This window comes from Balearica regulorum, chromosome 2 (genome assembly GCF_011004875.1).
Source record: "Balearica regulorum gibbericeps isolate bBalReg1 chromosome 2, bBalReg1.pri, whole genome shotgun sequence".
Taxonomy (NCBI): Eukaryota; Metazoa; Chordata; class Aves; order Gruiformes; family Gruidae; genus Balearica; species Balearica regulorum.
Window position 1 is genome coordinate 6,114,231 of NC_046185.1, and position 22,136 is coordinate 6,136,366.

The 22,136-nt window shown below is 41.9% G+C and overlaps 1 protein-coding gene across 1 annotated transcript in view; it reads left to right on the forward strand.

Annotated features, from left to right (window-relative positions):
- The first annotated feature begins 19,262 nt into the window (after nt 1-19,262).
- FAM135B (family with sequence similarity 135 member B) overlaps nt 19,263-22,136 on the forward strand; it is a 210,309-nt gene continuing 207,435 nt past the window's right edge. Inside the window, exon 1 of the mRNA XM_075743262.1 lies at nt 19,263-19,415. The gene's annotated coding sequence lies outside the window, so the exon portion shown is untranslated. The remainder of the gene's footprint in view (nt 19,416-22,136) is intronic.

The window sequence follows — 22,136 nt, forward strand, 5'->3', positions numbered from 1 at the left end:
TGTTTCATACAAAGCAAGCAGTGCAATTCCAGTCTGAGAAAGTTAAAGCCAGAATATATCCTTGTACTTTTTAGTACAGCTATTAAGTTTCACCCTGTTAGCCTATGCTTAGTCCTAAAGCTAGCTGAAATTTCAACTGCAATTACACTGGGACATGAAGTTTACCATGGCTGGCTCTTAGATGTATCTCTGCCCTACCTCCAGGTATTTTTTCAGCTTAGATGACCAGGGTATTCAGAACAACTAATTGAATTTGCCCAACTAGACCACAGCACCTTGTTAAGCATTTAAACACTGATCAAAAATATTTAAAGGAACAACTTCATAAGAAGTTTCCAAAATTCTCATTGATAGACCCTAATAATAGTTGGATATTAAACCATCTACCATTTTTAGATGTTCACCTCAGTAAGATTTCCCTGGTTTATAGTACCTCATATGCTGCCCAGTTTCTTTGACTGAGTACCCCACAAATTTTCAAAGTGTGTGTTGTTGAACACCCTCTGCTGCTGTGGCTGCTTGCTTAGGGGGTCAGAGGAGGTGAACATAGTCAAATAAATTTTGTGTACCAAAATAAAAATTGAATTGGATCAATTCTATTTAGTCTGTCTCTTCAGAATCCTTTCAACTGCATTTCAAGGCATAATAGTCCATAAAAAAGACCCTTTTTCCCCATTGAAAATGTTAAATAATAATGAAAGGAATGAGAAATACTGCACTATACTTAATATTATGCAGTCAGCGTGGCTGACGTGATTTATCAGTCTTTTACAACTCCTTTTGCTGCCAAAGGAACTGTTCCATGAAAAATATTCCATAGAGTGGGAGAGATGATTTTTTATGTATATCTTATTTTGGTGACACACATCAACGTAGATTCACTAAATTTGTAGAAAAAGCCTGCCAGTCACAGAAATCTTCCCTTTGCTTCTTTCCATCCGGATTTTCCACCAGAGTTCCCCTCATGGGGACTATGCCCTTCTGCTTCCCTCCGAACCACTAAGCCAGCAGCCCAGAGTTGTACGCCCGCAAGGAACACAACTGTTTTCCTTGCTATACGCTTAATATTTAATATGTAACATTCAGCTCTGTGTTCTAAGTTAAATCGTTCAATAGACTATGTATTATTCAATAGGGGAATCTTAGAATGTTAAATAAGCAGGAATTTAAGATCCATTTATATGAATGGCCGTGATTACATAACATTTCCTTGCTTTATTGTAGGTTCATTATTACTTTTAATTCTTTCATTATTTGATTAAGTTGAAAGCAAAGCAGTTTGCCATCCAGAACAGTTCCAGCATTGACCTCCTTTCTTCTAGATAAGTACAAATGTGCAGTTAGTACCTAGCCTGCGTGCGTAATGCATGCAAAATTAATAGATGGGCAAAATCTGCTTGAGTGTTACAAAACCAGGACAGATGAATGTGCTGGGATTTTTTTTTTCCCCTTCCATATAGTTTCTTACAGAGGCTGAGAGGCATTTTTGCAGAGTATTCTTTTATTAAAGAGGGTGGAGGATTCATACTTGCTGGCACATGTAAATTACTTATTCTTTCCCAGCTTCTATTGTTATTTATCTCACAATAACAACAGGACGCCCCACCGGATTGATTTGCTGTGCAGACGCATACTAAGACTAAAGTATCTTCAGTGAACCACAGAGCTCACAACTGAGTCTAGAGAAAGCCCAAAGAACAGCAGCACAGTTTTTCTGTTTTATTTCTTGTCCAAGGATTTAAGTATGAAAAAAAATCTGGGGTCAGTTTTACTAAGGTGTTTGGTTGCCTCACTTCCATTTAAATGAATAGGAATTAAGTGCCAAACTGCCAGTTAAAAAACTGGCTGACAGTAACGTCTGAAAAATTGTATCAGGTCTTGGCTAGAGGTGCAAATTGCCCCCGAGTTTTCTGATACCCGTTCCAAAATAAGTCAATTTTTTTAGCATAACTGCTGGAATCATTTGGTGTTTGATAAATAATACTAACCTCCCCACCCACAGTGCGAAACCTAGAGCTGCTATGATATGATTCCTCAAGAAGTAGGAGACATGGCTGTTAGCACTTATCCTATCTTCCTGCAGCAGGATAAATTCAATCTAACAAATCCCCTCTGAGATCTGAGGAAGAAGATGATGTCTAGTGGTATCAAGAGAAGCAATATTTTTTCTCTCTTCAGTCCATGACAAACCTTATCAATCTTGCCTGGGCAAAACCACCATTCTTGGATTGTTAGAGATCATCTTGTAATTTTCCAACCTAAATCTGTTTCTGAACATTATATATCCAATTGATCTTGTGACAGTATCATACTTAAACTTAGCTAACTCTTCCACTATCTTGACACTCATCTTTTACAAGCGTGAGTCACCATATTCTCCCTCAATTTTTGTATTCCTATACCAAATCGAGCTTTTTGTGTATCCTTGTCCCCACATGTTCTTTGTTGACCTTTTTTGTTCCTCTTCCCATTTATTTTATTCTCCCTTGAAAGCAGGTGCTTAGAAATGTAAATACAGTTGCAACTGAGGCCACACCAGGCTTTTTTACAACTGTATGAATAATTCCTTACCTGCACTAAACCAAATTCAAAATACTTTGCCATTTGTACCTGTACCATGTTGGCTTTGTCCTTGCTGTGAGGAACTTGCTCATGGGTCCGAGCTCTCACATGCACGGAAGGGGTGCTCCTTGGAGATGAACAAAGATGAGGTGCCGTCTGTTGGAGATGTGGTAATAAGGGCCGTAGCAGATCACAAAGGAAATAAATCAACTATGAAGGCACAAATTGGTGTTTATTTCCTCTCCAGGGGACACAGTTTTATTCTTATAAGCATGTGGTTTAGTATCCCTTCGCATTTCGGTCATTTGATGGCATTCTATTTTTCCACACAGATATGTCACAATACCATCCCTGCTGAATTCACAGCAAATAAATATATTGGACTATGAGGTGCCCCTGCGTCCCTTGGGGGGAGAGGAGTCGGGACTGAGGGGGTGGAGGTGGGACTGGGGGTAAGAGGGTGGAGGAATGGCGGGTTTTTAATGTTTGTCTTTGTTTCTCACTATCTGAATCTATTTTAATTGGCAATAAATGAAATTAATATCCCCAATTCAAGTCTGGTTTGTCCATGACAGTGACTGGTAAGTGATCTCTCTGTCTTTATCTCCACCCATGAGCTTTTTCATCCTATTTTCTCCCCCTGTCTTGTTGAGCAGTGGGAATGAGAGAGCATCTGGGTGGGAGTTTGACCCTTAGCCAAGGCTAACTCACCACAGAGAAATGCAGGAACGATCCTGTTCTCTGGTTCTTACGAGGCTTCTCAGTGATTTTTTTAAAGGATCTCTGTGTTCCTTGTGTTTAACCATGGGGGAAATGGCACCTGTTGTGCGATCAATTGATGTGCCCTTCCACCCTGCCTGAGGGTTTATCATGCTCATCTCACATTTCTTCTTCATTTTTGGACAGCCGAGAGAAGTGTCTTGGCTCTTCTTGCTGGCCCAGAAGAGACTGGAAGCATGAACGTCATGGTCTGCATTTTTGCATGCTTGTGAGAGCCCGCTCTGAGCCAGAGGCCATGTAACGTGGATACATGTGTCCGTACCCAAGTTAGTAAGTCCTTCCGAGAGCCCTTGAGATATATTAGTTCAGGCTTTGAGCCACACTAATGCAGCTGCATGTCTTTGCCTATACACTCAGCTGGCAGAGACCAGCTATTTTTGTTTCCTCTGCCTCCTTAAATACACCAGATATACTCTGAGTGACCCTGCACTGAGCTTTGCCAGGAAAAAAAGCAGATTTTTAAATTTATTTCAGCATTTAGAAGAAAGCAAGTTCCCAAAACATCTAGGCATGATCTGCATAGCATTAAACGTTATGTGCATGAGATGATACTGCAGAGATACTGCATTTCTGCTGAGAGCGCAATGCTGCACAGGGAGGTGTGTTTGTAAATAGTACTGAGACATCCTTCTGAATTACAACAGTCTGCTAGGTTCCTGGTGGGGAGAAGAGACACGCTAAGGATGTGCAAAAGAGTTAAGCATGATTGCTTCACCCCAGGTGTGATTCAGAGCTTTCTGTGAGGCTGTGACTGACTTTTAAAAAAAGTATTCACTCAAGCTGTCCTGAGATATAAGGTGAATTGTCTCAAATGTTTATGGGCTGGCTGCTTGTGGCAGCAGGAGGGAAATAAAACCTGCAATGTGCATAAATGTGCATGTAATGTCTGCTGTGCATGTGACTGCCTCTCCACCAGAGACCACCAGTGGCTGGAAGAGAGAGAAATCTCATCTTTGTCACCCAAATGCAGGAAACTTACTGTAGAGATGATAGGAGGGGACACAAATAATTGCATATTAATGTTTACAGGGGTGGAAGAAGTGAAGGACCAGCGTGGAGTGAGGAAGCATGTGGTGAAATGAGTGCCAAGCAAGTGAATTTCATTTTTAAGTGAAAACATTTAGCCTTGGGTGTTGGTCACTGTCACTCAGCTATGATTGCAGTACCAGTACGTGCACAAAGGTGTGAAGGATCTTTCTGGTTTGATCTGCACCGGAGCTCGCTCTATGTATAGTCTTATTGCCATGAGTTATTTGCCACCAGCTGCAGGAGTCCTTCAACCTGGAACTATGGATGAGATTTTTTCTTCTCATGAAGTTTCCTGGTTTTATTCACAAGGAATACTTCAGAGAAAATATAACGCTATGCAGTTATGATCATTGACATAGGTATTTAAAGTTAAAATAATCCCAATTGCTTATGGAATGCAAGAAGAAAGAGTAAAAATTACTGGAAGAAAATTTTTAATTCATTGGTTGAATGACTAGCGATAAACTAGATGGTTTCTTTCTAATCTGCCCTCTAGTGTTCAGGATGCCTCATCCTCTGGTGCGTGCCCATGTCCAAGGACTTATCTTGGCATGGGAAATGAACATGGGAGGTGCAGAAAAAAGGGAAGCAGAATAATGACTGACATAGTGGGAAAAACTTTCTAATGTCCTTCACAGTATGAGTTCAAAGGATTCAGTTTATTTCATTGATTTGTCAGAGAAACAGGAGGAAAAAATTATATTGCAAAACTGATCAACAACTCCGATATCTGATCTCAAATTTCTGTCTTTTATAAAATTAAGCTGACAAAGTCTTTGTATGTATGTGAAATTATGAAAGATTGATATGTTTAGAGATTATTTTCCTTATGATTGAAATAGATTTGTTGAACTTCCCTAGAAATACCTTTTGGGTAACTTAAAATGTAAATTTATGGTAATTTAGAATTTGAGAAATATAAATATGAGAATATTTTAGAAAGCAACTTTTTTTTGAAACTGAGCTTTTCCTTTAGAACCAGCATTTTATTAGTCATCTTCTAAAAATATTTTTAAAATTTAAAATTCAATAGGAAAAGAGGTTTTGCATAAAAAAGTATTAACTCATTCTAGAAATATGGACTGGAACAGTCTTTATGCTAAATGTGCATTCAAACTATGCATAATTAGCTTAGTTCTGTAAGACCCAAATTTGTCTTTGCGCCTGTATGTACAAAAACGCACACACACACGTGTATAATATCTTGTTGATATGTGATTATGGACTAAATTATATTGTGTATGTATGCTTATATATATAATATCTGTGTGCATTTCTATAAATTCATATATATATTTACAGATTGTGTATGTGGATATATGTATGAATATGTTTATACACATATATTTATGTGTATATATATAATATACATATATTTACATTTATACATGTATATATGTATATACATTATGCACATATATAAATACATACATTTATATACATATATTTATGTATATATATGTATGTATGATTCTAGATCATTAAACCATAAGGAACTAGAAAACTGAGACTTCTGGATTGTTTCTCTAGATTCTGGAACAAGATGCTCAGCCTTGTACCTCAGGCCACTGGCTGAGTTTCCCGCTATGGTACTTAGATCATATTATTTAAGACATTTCACTCTTAGCCCCCCTGGAAGCAGAAATGCTCAAGTCCTCCTGATGTCCCAGAGAGGACTCTTAGGAGGCTGCACTGCCTCATCCCTCTTGCCTGCAGGCTGGCCCACCTTCGCTGAATGGGGCCGGGGAAGTCACTAGCTTTGGTAAATGCTGGTTCTGGTCCCCAGGCAAATCTCCTGGAAATTGGGAGCCATCCCAGGCCTCCAGTGGGGATTCAGTCTTCTGACTCTCTACGATGAAGTAGCTCAAAATGATTGATACCTTGATTCTGATATTTTTCCTAGCTACTGATGAGGGTGGGCTGGAGATCCAAGTGTCCACAGAAGAGAAAGCTCTCCTACCTAAGCAGATGGAACTACCCCATTGGGATATTCCTTCTCCAGGGCTGCAGTGAAATGCTCGCAGCAGCGAGCCAAAGCACACAGTCCTGTTGCTCAGAATTAGGTTTGACAAATCTCCCATTTCAATCTCTTTATGGCCTGTCCAGAACCACGTCCCAACTTCTTGTTGAGTGACACATCATTATTCTGCACCCACTCTGACCCTGTTTGTTCCTTATGTCACAGTTGTAGCTCAGCAGAGGATTTATTAAAGTTCACCCTGTAGTGAGTAATGACACTATTCGGTGACAGAACAGAGCAGAACAAAAATGGTCCACTTTTTTTTCCATTTTGAACAAAAATATAGGTATGAGATATCTGGCCACATTAACAAGTCTGCTTTGGCCTGGAAGGGAAAGGTATAGCTAGCTTCAGAAGACTTGGATCCTGGAGGAGCCTGTAGAGTTCATAGCAAGATAGCCAAGGTCAGTATGAGTTCTCTCAAGATTTTTGCCACCTTATGTCCAGTGACATGCAAAATGCAATAAATTGTGATTTCTGTTAGGAGGTAGTACTTGTAATGGGTTTGTGCTGTAGCCACTCAAGCATAAGGACCCTATTTTGCCCTTTTACAATCTAAATACTATGTGCTGGTTTGGGCTGTTTATGCAGATTGCAGGGGATCATGGAACTATAGAATGGTTTGGGTTGGAAGGGACCTTAAAGATCATCTAGTTCCAACCCCCCTGCTGTGGGCAGGGACACCCTCCACTAGACCATGTTTCCCAAAGCCCCATCCAACCTGGCCTTGAACACTTCCAGGGAGGGGGCATCCACAACTTCTCTGTTCCAGTGTCTCACCACCCTCACAGTAAAGAATTTTTTCCTAGTATCTAATCTAAATTTCCTCTCCTTCAGCTTAAAATCATTACCCCATTTTCTATCACTCCATGCCCTTGTAAACAGTCCCTCTCCAGATTTCCTGTAGGCCCCTTCAGGTACTGGAAGGCTGCTATAAGGTCTGCTAAGAGCCTTCTCTTCTCCAGGCTGAACAACCCCAACTCTCTCAGCCTGTCCTCATAGCAGAGGTACTCCAGCCCTCTGATCAGCTTCATGACCCTCCTCTGGACTCGCTCCAACAGCTCCATATCCTTTTTATGTTGGGGCCCCCAGAGCTGAACACTGTACTCCAGGTGGGGTCTCACGAGAGTGGAGTAGAGGAGGAGAATCACCTCCCTTGACCTGCTGGTCATGCTTCTTTTGATGCAGCCCAGGACACGGTTGGCTTTCTGGGCTGCAAGCACACGCTGCCGGCTCATGTTGAGCTTTTCATCAGCTGGCACCCCCAAGTCCTTCTCCTCAGGGCTGCTCTCAATCCATTCTCTGCCCAGCCTAGAGTTGTGCTTGGGATTGTGCCGACCCACGTGCAGGACCTTGCACTTGGCCTTCTTGAACTTCATGCGGTTTGCAAGGGCCCACTTCTCCAGCCTGTCAAGGTCCCTCTGGATGGCATCCCTTCCCTCCAGCGTGTCGACTGCAGCACACAGCTTGGTGTCATTGGTAAACTTGCTGAGGGTGGACTCAATCTCATGGTCCGTGTCGCTGACAAAGATGTGCCGGTCCCAATACTGACCTCTGAGGAACGCCACTCGTCATTCTATCTCATGATGCTTATGCCTAATTTAAGCATAGAGAGGCCGTTACTATCCCTTTTCCCATGAAGAAGTGCAAACAAGGGCTTATTCTGTGGTGGGAACTGGACAAAACAATAGATAGGGGTTCATCACTTCTCAACAGGCAGGCTACGAGAAGAGCCTCTACTGCTTTTCACCTTGATCTATCTCTCCTTTCTCTTTCATATATCTTTCATATCTGGGTGTTGGCAGGGAACTGAGTCATGCAGGCTTTCAAGGCAGAGGGAAATGTTTACTTTTCCCTTTGTGTTGAAGAGATTGAGTCTCTCTCTTGCCCCATTTAATTTCAGAGCTGGGTAATGAAGCCAATGCTATTGCTGTGTTTGTGACTAGAGAAGAAAGGAAAAAAAAAAAAAAAAAAGAATGTGATGCAATGCTCTGATAAATTCAGTGATTATCTTTAGCATTCTTCAGTTTTCCTTTTTATTGGTTTGACATATACCTGCTGTGCCAATCTGTTAGCCAGAATGTCATCACTGAGAAGTACGCATGCATATAATCTCTGTTTTTCCTTTCACAGACTGAGAGCAAGGCAGGCTACTAAGGGATGATTTGGAAAACTGAGAAAGTGACTTCTGTAATGATCCAAGACACAGGTATCATAGCATAATTCAGGCAGTTTTTAGCTCAGCTCCCTGATCAAAGCAGAGACAGCTGTGGGGTCAGTTAAGATTGCTCAGGGCTTTATCCAGTTCAGTCTTGAAAAATTCCAAGGATGGAGACCACATGATCTCTCTTGGCAATGTGTTCCACTGCTGGACTGTCCTCATGGGGAAAAGGTTTGAATCTCCCTTATTTAAGCTTATGCCTATTGTCTCTTGTCCCCTGCCATGCACTGCTATAAAGAACCTTTTTCCATCTTCTTGATGACCTCTCTGCATAGGTAGTGGGGGGGATACGGACCCATCAACAGTCTCTCCAAAGCAGTCTCCTATTGAGGCTGAAGAAGTCCTGGCCCCTCACCCTCTCCTTACTGGGTAAGTGCTTCAGATCCTACTATGCCAGTGGCCCTGTGCTGAACTTGCTCCAGTTTATCCATGCTCTTTTATGGGGCGGGGGGGGGCCACAACTGGACATGGTATTTAGGTGATCTGAAAAGTGCTGAGGAGAGGATGGATAGTCCCTTCCCTTGGTCTACAGGCTGTGTCCCTGTAGTTGCAGCCCAGGAGGCTGTTGGTCTTTACTGCCAAGGTTCATATTCAGTTCAGTGTCCACCAGGACCCCCTGAGACTTTTCTGCAGTCCATCAGCCACAACCTCTGTTGTTTCCAGTGCTTCTTCCTTCCCAATCCCCTACACCAAATCAGTGATTCCAAAGATACAGCAGTGTTTGTGACAGCCATGTTTTGCAGTTCTCCTCACTGGTTGCTGGATCTATATATAACAATATTCTTGACGTTATGCCATGATGTTGCTGTGGGCAGAGTAGTGCCAGGTGCTTCATGCTCCCACCTACACCATCTGCTGTGGTGTGTGCACACATAGAGTTTCCTACTTGCACTTACGTGGCAGGGAAGACCATAAAATATAGTCTGATGATGGAGCTGTGCCCAGGGCTTTGGCTCTGATTAAGGCTCTGTTGCTGTTAGTGCAGGTGGACATTTTTCCTGCTGGGGTGGAATGGGATACGGGGAACAAAAACATGATTTTCCCCCCCTATGATATGGGCAGCAGAGAAGTCACATGTATGTCCAGCCTTTGCAGTCATCCCTTGGACTCTGACCACACTAAATTCCATGAGGTGCACTGCAACAGTTCCTCAAGAATAACAGGGGCAATCTGCAGGGAAAACCCTCAACAATTTTATTTTTTTCTTCCTTCAGAGCTGGGTGATGTCTTTTCCTAATCAGTATTTTCTGTAATAGCGTGAAGAAGGGTGTTCTGCTTTGAATGCTGAACATGAGTTCTGCTGGGGTGTTCAGTTTACTGGGAAACCAAATCCCTCCCTGTTCATGTCAAGCCTCCAGCTGACATGAAGGCTCAAGTCCTCCCATCTCTAGTCATTTCTAATATCTTTAGGTGTCAATATCCAGGCTGTATGGTCTCACTGTTAAATACATGCCTACGTGGCTGGGACATGCACTGAGAGTGTGCTATGTTGTCATCATCCCAGATTAGCTCTGTCTCCACATCTATGCAGTCTTTGTCCTCCCCATTGAGATAAACCATTTGGTGGCATGTATTATCACTGACTCTTGTTGTCATATGCTCAGTAGAAGCATACTGACAAATGAAGAGGAGGAAATGTGTTTGAATCATGTACATGTGAACTTCAAGATAAATCCTATGCTACGGCAAATCCCTGAAGCCCTCCAGTTGCTCTCTGTGCTTTACCTCTTGCTTTAGACTTGTGGTAGTTCTCATTCTCTCATATAATAATAATAATAATAATAATAATAGTAATAATAATAACAATCATCATCATCATCTATAAGAACAGCAGATGTCTATGCAGATATTAAGACATGGTTCTGTGACTTCTTATGCAAGATAATATCTTTCACCTTTCTTTGAACTACCGCAGACTGAACAGCACCATATAACTTGCATAGCCCCCTTTAAGCAAACCCCTAATGTTTAGCTTATCTTAAAGTTACAACACATGTGTGTTTTGTAACCACTGTTTGGCCATACATGCAAAGAGAGGAGTCTTTTTTTTGGCATTAGCTCTACAAAGCAGGTAGGTTTAGTTTTGTCCAATTAATTTTTCCAGCCACCCAGAAGACAGGGGAGAACTAGTCCTTTAGCACTATGTACCCATGGTCTATGGGATTTCAGATGTTAGTAAGACTGAGACTCTGACACCATGCTCTTAATGGCAAGCAATTTTCTGCCTCCAATCCTCAAATTATATAGGCAAGCTCAAAAATTTTAAGGCATTTCAAGAAGTCCGGGTACATTAAACTCCCACCTTTCTACATGAACTGTATTTTTTCTCTCCACCCAAAACTTCCCAGTATTTTCTTTGATATTCTAGTTCATTCCTTCCCTGAAAATAACAAAGAAAATGAAAGCAGGTATCAAAGAAAAGCTCCCCTGAAATGAGCCAGCAGCTGCTCTACAAAATGATCAGAGAAGATTCCTGGAATCTTGTCCCCAGCATCTGGGTGTTCCTTAGGCTTGTGTAGTGCCTGCACTTGATATAATGCACAGCAATTACACAGTAGCTGTATTGTTATGTCTGTGGCAGGATAACCATGGGATGGACACTTGTCTGAGATCATTCAGGGACAGGAAGAGCAGAAATTAAATTTACTTTAACACCAGAAATCCTCTGTTATTTTTATTTTTTAAAGTGACACCATGAAATTTTAGCCATTTACAGAATGAAAGAAGGAAGTCAATGTCTTTCAACCATGAATGCTTGTGAGTGGGTTACTTTGATCTGTCCTTCTAGCCTGCTCTGCTGACTTGCCAGAACACAGGAACTCAGCTTTAGGCTATATATCATCTTCATGGCCTTTTCGTTATAGGTTCATTGCTCCTCTCTGCCATCCCCTAGACTATCATAGCTGTTACAAGCTTTCCAACTTGGCTTGCTTTACTGAGGCAGGATCTGAAATTTCCTGTCTACTAGTAACTCAAGAGAGGAGAATGAACACAAGGTAGTGAGAGAGGGATTCAATGGGTGTGTGTCTCTACTTGTAGCAGATTCACTTAAGGGATGTACTGCTGCATTTACACTGCATCCAACAGCTCTGCAAGTCCTTCCAAAGCAATCTGCAATGTAGATATGCTTCAAAAGTTGCTACACTGATCTTCTTCCACCTCATGATGCTATGAATGACCCATTTGCTGAAATTCATTTTGAATACGAGATCAGGAAGTGTCCACTAGCAGCTTCTACCATTAACTGGGAGGGTTGGGACACTGAGAAATATCCTGTTCTGGTTTTGTTGCAATGGAGTCTATAGAGCTGTGGTAGAAAGGTGGGACTCATCAGTCTGCATAATGACATCTTAAATTGCTTTGCTCAAACTTGTCAGAACTGTTTAGAGTTTGACTTTTCCCTGATCTTACTCCTCCATACCATTGCACTTCCACCTTGAGCCAGGGAAGACAATAATGTCTCTAGTGGTTTCCATCTTACCACTGTTTAAATGGGCTTTGGAGTGTTGTTGACCTAGAAAGCAATATGGTCGTTGGATATTACAGGTCAGCACTTAAATCAGCTTAAACTAGGTGTTCATATCTCAAATATTAACCTCCACCACTGTTGAAAGTGCTGGTTTGACACTCACTTGGGTTTTGTACAACAGATTGCCATCCAGTGGCTGAACAGCATGTTGCATGCAAGCATATCTTGGAGTAAGCTCTTTGCTACCCTGTCCCTTTTCTACCTATAACAAACATTTCCTCAAGCACATTTAGCTTATCTGTACCATGGTTTACCTAGACACAAGCGAGGATGATGTTTCTCCTCTACTTGCAAGGCTGCAGTGTGAAGCTGATTGGAAGTCATGTTAGACAAGTGTTTCTTTCCGATTATTTTTTAAAATTTTTATATGCAAACTCCACTTAATAGGAAGGTACTACTAGTACTGCCTGCCAAATGGTATTTTGCATTATAAAGGATGCATATAGAAAAGAAGCTGAAAACCACTAGGGAATAGTCTTAAACAAACAAGTCCATCTGGCTGTTTAGTGAATTAATATGTATTTTAGGCGGGAGTGATACCGATGAGTGTTGTTAAGGTTGCCCAGCATTTCCTATAGTGATACTCCAGCTTTTATTGCTTATCATTTTGCTGTATCTTAATTGCTTGGGCTGAAACTCTTTATGCAGGGGCATCTGCCTTGCACTGAATTAATTTTGGAAAACTGCAGCCAAAATAGTTTAGCTGTTTGCATAAAAGAATCTAGGAGAAATAGTCAGTTTTGCCCACATTAGAAATAGATCGTATGGTTTTCTTTGGAAGACTTGCACTTGTGCTTGGGAGCAGATACTCCAAACAGAAAAGAGAAGAAGAAATGGTCTTTCTGTTGCATCTATGCCTCAGAAATTCTATCTTATGACAGCCCATAAACCTTTGAAAAAACACACTTTTCTGGTGTTCAGCAGCAACTAGTTGTAAACAGCTAAGTTCCTCTGATGTATTGACTGCACTGGATATCTTCCAGTCCGCATCAAACAAGAATTTCTCTGCAACTTTCCTTACTTTTTCTGGGATGCTATGGGTTAGACTAGATCTAAGGTGGGATACAAAGTGGGAGGTAGGACACCCACGGTGGGAGGAAGCGTCCCTGCACTGTGTCCAAACTAAATAACCCTTATTATTTACAGCACAAAATTGACAGAGGGAGGTCTAGGAGGTAACAAGAGACCTAGGAAGAAACCAAGTGATTTGGGTTTGGGGTATTGTAGGTTGACTGGGATGTGTAAGGTGTGACTGTATGTGTATGGCAATCTGTGTGTGTGGTGGAAAAATGAGGCTATGTGTAAAACTAAGGGAGAAATTAGCAGTCGGTGAACTAAGGGGGCAGAGATCAGGAATCTGTGGAACGTGTGCTAGGAGCAGTGGGCTATGGGACTGGTTCATGATTTCACAGAATGGTTAATGTAGGAAGGGACCTCCTGAGATCACGTTGTCCATAGCCCTGCTCAAAGTAGGGTCAGCTAGAGCAGGTTGCCCAGGACAATGTTCAATCAATTTTTTAATATTTCCAATGATGAAGACTCCACAACTTGTCTGGGAAACCTGTTCCGGTGTTCAGAGAGTTCAGCACTGACTTTCAGAAAGTCTCAGCTTCCTCTGTGGGTGTCTTTGAGAAAGTCCATGCCTTGTTTTCCATGCACAGAATAAATGGCAATGACAGCCCTTTTTTTGTAGGGGCGTTTAGAAAAATAATGATTGTTTGTGATGCTGTGAGGTACTGCAGTGGTGAGCGAAGTGCTGTGCAGCTCCTGAGGCTGATGGTAACAGGATCTTTCAGGCCTGGGCTGGATTGTTCACAAAATCCTCCACTCCTGCCCCGTGGTGGACATAAAGCTGAGGATGGAGGATGATAATCTTGTGTGCTTGGGTTCAATTTTTTGCTTCAGTCATTGCTAAGACAAGAAACATACCACTAAATCGAACTACTGCGTTTTGCAGAGGACCCTAGAAAGATGTGCTTCAGTACATATCTGATACTGATCACTCTTTAAAGATGTCCAGAATGTGTTTATCCCTCATTGCTATAGTTCACTGTCATTAGATGTGTTATTTTTTCCAGAACTTTGTTCTATGGTACACAAAGACACTTCAGAAATAGTTTTTGAACTCCTAATAGCTCTTTCATGTCCTATCAGATGTTTGTATCATGTTAAGCATTTGAAATGTGCCTAGTTTATTTACTCTGGGTTTTCTGTCTAGTATGCAATCTTCCAGAGTCCTGAATGAGAAGACCATATCCTGAGATTTCCAACTGCCTTCCAGGTAAGGGAAGCACTGGTGGGTAAATGTAGATTTTTCTTATTTAAAGCAAGGCTGTTTACTTGGCAGGTAGGCTGTAGCAAATAAAATGCTGGGCTACAAACTGAATGGCAAAGCAAAACAAAGTATTAAATGGATAGCAGCTGAATGAGGACTCTGCGGCTTGAGGACGGGATAAGTGTAAGGACTTGTGAGGAGAAGTATAAGCTTATACCCTTGAAGCTTTTCTCGGATACAACTACTAAAGCAAGCCAAGTCTTTGTGATCCTTGTATATATTATACTATGTGGTTTTTGTTTGAAATACATACTTATTAAAATGATAAATTATACTTTATACTGCAAGGGATTATTCTTTTTCTAGTGCTGTAGTCTTTACCTTTAATTCTCCTGTTTGATATGTGAAAATGCTACATGATTTTAAATGCTGCATGATTTTACAAATGCTGCATGATTTATAAAATACCTTTATACTGTGGTACTCCCCAAGAATCTGTTGCATTTATTAGAATCATAGAATCATAGAATGGTTTGAGTTGGAAGGGACATTTCGGCATGGGCAGGGAGATCTTTCTCTACATCAAGTTGCTCAAAGCCCCATCCGACTTGACTTTGAACACTTCCAATTATGGAACAGGAATGATGGAGCTCTGACTGTCACCAGCTATATCAAAATGGATATATTTTAGTTAATCATTCTTTAACAAATAGCTGCATGAAAGGCATGCATCTGATCACCTCTCCTATTTTTCTGCTTCTTCCTTTGCTTAACTGCTCTCTTGTTACATAGCGTGAAACTGGATTGTGTGACTGCGTTGCCTGTCGCATGAGAGGGTATTTCAAACTCTGCTATAGCAAAATATTGCAATGCTTCCTAAAAGGGTCTTGATCATCCGAATGCTCCTAGAGGATATAGAGGATCCAGAAGAAACCAAAGCCCCAAGTGCTGCTAGTTCTTGTGGGTCAGACACTTTCCCTTCATAACCTACTTTTTCCTGAAATTCTAAAGTCTCTGGAAACTCTACATCACAACCAAGATATAAATTCAGCTTCTCAGTTCATCAAAAGAGAAGCTTAACTTTCTCTGTGCATTAACTGCAGAGCTGTCGAGTCTCCTGCTGCTAGTCTGAAGCACACGTTTGGCCCTACCTTCCACTGCCTATCATGTTGTTGACATGTTACACATCCACAGCACACAGCCACAGGGTTTTCATGCTGCAGGTTGTGTCCCAGAGCTTGAAGAAAGCTGTTGCAGCCAGGATATGGTATCTGCCTGTGACCACTCATTGAGTGCTCCAGGTGGAAGCTTAGTGTTGTGGTTTTTCCCTGCCACATGAAACAGCTTGCCTGAGACACACTCACTTTCCTGTTCTGTATGCCTGTTTAGTTCACATGCTTGCATCTCATCATGTAAGGTTTTATGTACTGACATTCAGGTACCTGGGGAAGTTTTGAGCTCTGAGCTTGTTTCAATTAATTTATTTTTATTTTTTTTTTCCCTATCCTGCTCTTAGTAGAATTGGTAGACTGAATATTACACTACAGCTCAAGTGATGTAGGGTAGCAAAGTGAAAAGGAGTCCACAGCCTGTAGAAATGACTCCCAGTCCAACATTGCCCTGCAGGATTGACTGTTCCCCTGAACATCTATTAGGTATCCTGTTACCTAATGGGAATATCTGCTCCAGATTATTATTAAATAACCCAAAGACTCGACACAAAGAATCTAGAATATGACATTTGCTAACTATGCTGGGCTCTGGGACACCAAGTATGTCCAAGGATGTCTGTGCTGTTGAGATTTCAGCCAGTCTGGGAACATTCAGCAGCTAAACAGACACACAGGCATCTTCATTGCTGAAACCTCAGGCTCCTGTGGAGCTAAGTTGGTAGCTAAGGCGGCATTTGCAGAAGGTGTGTTTTGGTTTTAATCTTGATTGACAGGCATCAGAGCTCAGATGTCTGATTTGGTGGGATAGCTCTTCCAAACAAGACTTAGGGATGGGATTTGCCTTTACCTCAGGGTGTTGTAGACAAGTACAGCTAAGTTAGTCAACATAACAGCAGGGGAGAGGAAAGGAGACATAAGGGAAAAATTAACTGATTTGTTTTAGAAGTCTATGTTAGGCTAAGTTGATTTACCTCTCTTCAGCATTTAAAGCAAGAAAACAATCTAGATATGACTAAGGTGCATAATCATAGGTGTCTAGTACCATCTGAGATACCCTAAGAGGTCTGTAATTCCTAAGCAGGGGTGGAAGATATGACATAGGTTCTACCCTTAAAAATGAAAACTATAATTGAAAATGCAGCTTTTCCTCTAGACTCTGTCAAATATGGCTTTGACATGTCCTTTCTTTATAGAATCATATCTATTTATGAAATCAGCATGTTTTACATACTGTACATGACTTGTTTCCCTAGTGAACTGGTGGAAGTCACTGATCCCACCACCAGGACCTCCTTGAATGACTGAGGTCAAATGAAATGGTTTTGTTCTTTTTTTCTTTTTTTTTTTTTTTTTTGGGGGGGGGAGGGGGGCATTGGTTGTTTTCTGAGTTCCGTTAGAACTTTATATCCACTTTGTACTCCCTCGGCACAGTTGAAGACGTGCACTCTGCAGAGTTCAGACAGTGAGGTATAAGAGCCATTGGTTTTAGTGGGCTCTGTGTGTCCTTAGGGGTGGATTTTTCCTCAGTGTTTCAGACCAGTGCCAACAAGAGAAATAAGGTGGGCAGATCCTCGGTGGTGTAACACAGCCATGCTGAGCCGAAGCACCTGACGACAAAGGGGCCAACCATCTCCTGCTATTCTTATGTGTGTTCTTGAAATCTGAGATGTAGCTCTCAAAAAATAGCCCTAATAAGAAAAAGTTGGAAAATATAAGCTTGCAAGCTGATTACATGTACCTCAGCGGATACATTTTGCAGTCCGGTCCCTGTTTTAGCAGAAATAAGATCTGTCTGTGGTTTCAGTGATCTATTCAGAATAACCATGGGTTTTACTGTCAGCTAGTTGCTAATGTAACGGCTGATTTCGATTCACTCATAATCATTAATACAATGAGATATTCTCCCCCTGCACCCAGAATTACAGCAGAGAAGTCCCAGGGCCATACATGCATCAAATATTATTTTTTAGTTTTTGAGAAAGGGTTTGGAATACTGTCTAATTTTACATGCATGACATTTTTAAAGACTAAAATAGATAACATGTTTCTTATTTCTTTTTTGAGTGGTAGAAAGGCCCTTTAACTCAACTATTCCATATAGTCTCTGAGTGAACATCAGAATTGTTGCCTAAAAGGATATTAATTAAAAAACCTATAGGGGGTAAAGATATATATGATGAGTAGTTTTATAAGATACATGGAGACTGGGAAATGGGAAGCTACTCCAAGGAAGTCTGATGATGTCTGCTGGCTGGCGCATTTTGCTCCTCAGTTAGGTGGTTCTAGGTTCTCCCATAGTAATGAGATATATAGAAAATGCTTTTATATGAACCACATTATGACTCTTCAAATGAAGATGGTGTGGAGACACCATCTTCTAGAATACCTTCAGAAGAGGTGCCACCAGCACATCTCCTACAACTGTTTCTCCAGGTCTGATACTTTAATAGGAAACACCACTCAATGCATCTTCTTGGTGCCTCAAGCTCATAGATTTATATCATCTGCAGCATTCAGGCTGCAAGCAGAGCTCTGGCAGCAGGACGCAAATCCCTTTAGAAAGTTTCCACCAGTGATTTTTCTTTTTCAGTAGGTTTCAGACAGGGTTTCACAATGTCCTGCAAACAGTACCAGCTCTTGCAAGAACTGTCATGGGTTATGAGCGTTATGCAGCTTTGCACTGACATTTTTGGATGGAAGTGACATTTGATTGTTGTGACCTTGCTGTGTCTTGTGATGTTCTAGTGCAAAATGAGAGCCTCATGACATGTGTATTTGATAGATAAATGGCAACCGAATGCCTTGATTACACATGTCTCTCTCCGTTAGGACTCCACATTCTGATCTTGTGACAGTCCATCCACCTGAGGTCTTTTTCCTTTCTTATTTTCAGATCCCTAGAGAAAGGCAAATTTCAGCTTGTTTCATGCAATTAGGCATGAAAATATTAGTGTCCTGGACTGTGTAAGAGCATTCCTTTCAGAAAGGTTTTTTCTCACCGTTTCGTGGTAAAAGGCAGTTCTCTCTCACAAGGAACTCACTTATAAGGGGATTTGTCTATGCAAAAACCACCTTTACACAAAAAGACAGTAAAATCCCACTTTTAAGTCCTCCTTTAAAGAAAGAGAGTTGACCTTCAGTTTAAAAGAGAAAAAGTTTAAAATTGCATCAAAACAGGAACTTTGAAAATGATTCCCCTTCTCAGCTTTGCTGTTTTGTTCACTTCCTTATAAAAATGCAAGGCACCCTGAATAATGAAGCTCTGGCCTCCTAGAAGCTGGTGTTTGACCTTTGCAGGGAGTGAGCTCTTTACCCACAAGTACAGAATGCAAACATTTTGGATGCATCGCTCCATCTGTTTTCCCGGAGCCCCAACACCATGCCAAGGAGTGACCTCCATCCTCCCCAGCATTGCTGTCCCTCTGGAAGGGCTCTGGGGTGAAATCCCCGTGCCTGTACGTTGAGGGCGGTTTGGCCGTGACGGGTGCTGAGCAGATCTGGGTGCTGGGGCAGCTGTTGCACTGAGCGGTGCCGCTGCCACCACTGAGTTGGGTAACCATAGCAACAGCATCACCGCCAGCATCCTCCTCCTCCTCACTCGGCTCTCCTCCTCCTCGGCATCATCAGGAGCAGCAGCAGCGGCAGCAGCAGCCCTGGCAGGAGCCAGAGCCCGGCAGCCGAGGCTGCAGCCAGCTGCCTGCTGTCCCCTACCTGCACCGTCACCCAGACACAGCACCGGCACCAGCACCGCTGCTCCCCACGGCAGGGAAAAATAGGGGAGAGGGAGCTGAGGAAGGTGCACTGCAGAGGGATCCCAGACAACCCAGGTAAGAGCTGTGGGGCTGCTCGCAAACTCCCCGCGATCGATGTGGTGTGTGCCTGGCGTGTGTTTGCGTGCAAGTGTTTGTTGCTAGTTTTCCGGCTCGCTCCTTCCAACGGCAGGGTGATGAAAATTCTAGGCAAGCATGTTTTCTGTCTCACGTTTCCCATCTCTGCCATACTGTCCCTCTCCCTCTCCTCTACCCAGATACATAAGGAATAATAAATAATATTCAAAAGGGTTGGTAGAAAATGGGGTGATCGGGGAACCCAGTGTGATCAGAGTGTCAAATGGCTGTGCTTCCAAAATAAAAGTGGACAGAAGCAGCAGAGCAAAGGTTGACATGGTAATTAATAACCCTTAAAAAAATAATAACCATGCGACAACGCACTTCTGTCTCTGCCCACTCTACAAATAAATCTCTCTCATCATATTCAGCAGAGAGCTGTAAACCGGAGAGGTGTATGAATAGCCAAGACTAGAAACCTCACTGTAGTCCACAACTGGCACATTTACCTTAAGTGCTTTAAAGCCAGACTAAATCATTGCGATGACAATTCAGTCATACCTGTGAATATATGTGTATATATATTTGTAAAAATACTGCTCTTAAACCTTTACATCTTCTAAGAAGAAAAAAAACCAAACAAATCTTCTTAAAGATGTGGGTGTGATGGCCAGGCAGTAAGAGATGCTCACTTCATCTGTGTGTGAGAAAGCATGTACTGGGTACCTGTAAAAAGGTAGGAAGGATAGCTCTAATCCAAAGGCATATGGGGACAGTCCTTGTCATTTTAAAACCAGAAGAGATCCAAAGCCGTGGAGTGTCCTTGTGCAGGCAAGTATATGTGGATGAGTGCGTACATGTCTGAGGAGCACGAAGGGGGAGAGAATAAGAAGTAAGTTTAAGCCAAGTGGTAAGTGTTTGCTATGTAATGACTGCAGAGAGCTCTTTCCACTTCCACGTAACTATTTCTACCTCTTTATTTATTTTTTTAGTCAGCGTTAAGGAGAAAGACAGCTGCTGCTGCTGTCTCTATCTCCTTCTCTAAACCCCTGTTCTCCCTGTCTGGTGTCCTGATCTTCCCCTGTCCTCCGCAAATCATCCTTGCCTGTGTGACTGGAAATGCTGCTGGCTTTAGTGATGATAAGCATTTTAATACAGGGCTTTTGAGCCCATCCCGTGATACGATACAGTTATAATTCTGCTTCCTCATTATACCATGGGGACAGTCTGGGTATGACCCAATACCAAGTAATATAGTAAAGGTTAAGAGGTCTTTTGTGTTGAACCTGATTTGAAAATCACAGGGCTTTTTGGTCCCAGTCCTGTGTTTTGCTATTTGTCTGCAGATCCCCCTAAAATCATCAGGAGCTGGAAGATAATTTGAGATTATTGATATAGAACAGAAGGCAGAATTGGGCCCACGTTTTCCCTCTGACTATAAACATCCTCCTCCTGCAAGCTACGGGAGAACAAGGAATTCGGGTAGGCAGGACCTCATGCCCAGTTCTTATGCAGAAGTGTTGTAAAATTACCTGATAATTGTGTTCCATACCAAGGGAACTTGATAGGATGAGGGACAGAAAAAGAAAACACGGACAAGTATTTAGAATCAGTGCTTTGATTTGCAAAGCAATCTCCTTAGGAACCCGACCTTGTCATCACAACAGGTCTTCTCTACAAGGGGCTGTTTGATCCATGTTAATAACAGTGCTCACGGACACTAAGTTTAACTGAAGAGGATGATTTTTGGATGCTTATATTAATTAAACTGAGGCACTGTAGGGCTACAGCCCTCAGGGCACTAGACTGGCATGGCCACATTACACAGTGTATTTCTGCGTAAGATTTGGTGTCTGCTTCAAATCTAGAGAATATTTCAATCTTGCAACTTCCCCTTTGTGATAACAGAGAGGAAATAAAAGTGCCTGTAAAAATGCCTGTAAAAAAGAGCGCAAACCTGATCATGCTTCTGACACTGGGATACCAGTAACAGAACCAAAATCCTGTTCATACACATTGCAGAGATGTAAAGTGCATAACGGCGGGGCACCTTGGTGAGGCGTGGAGCAGTCATCCTCTCATCAGCGCGAGCAAATGACTGAAGGTCAAAGGGCTTCGGGGATTACACATTAACACCCTGCAAGTATTCTTACATAGTCTGACTTCGCTGCTACCTGCGGGCAGATGATTACAGGGAAGCCAGAACTCATACATGGAATTTTGATTACTACGGGGATGTAAAACTTCTCTTAGAAATGGCTCTGGGGAAGGCGGGAAAGGTTGATGTTTTCATGAGCACTGCTTTGCCATAAAAGCCCTGGTTGTTTAGGGAAAGTCAGGGCACTAAGTCTGATACCAGTGTAAACAGCAAAGATGTTCCCCACCTCAGATAACTGATATTTTATGCCCCCCATCCCTGCATCTCTCCCTTGCTTAAACTGGAAAGCTTAGGAGAGACTTTTTTTTCATTTTGCTTTATGGCTTTTTCTATTGTATTTTATTTGTTTAGTAATGGAAGGGAATACAGTCTTTTGCTTTGTGCACGGCTGTTAAGAGCTGGTCTTTTGATGCCCACTTAGTGTTGTTCACTAGCACTGTTCTAGGGATAAAAGCTATTTTTATATCTAATCATATTACTAAGCATCTTTTAAAATCCCAATCCTTATTTTCATTAGTCACCCACTGTGTCTCTTGGAGCTCAGAACAGAAAAAGACTTACAC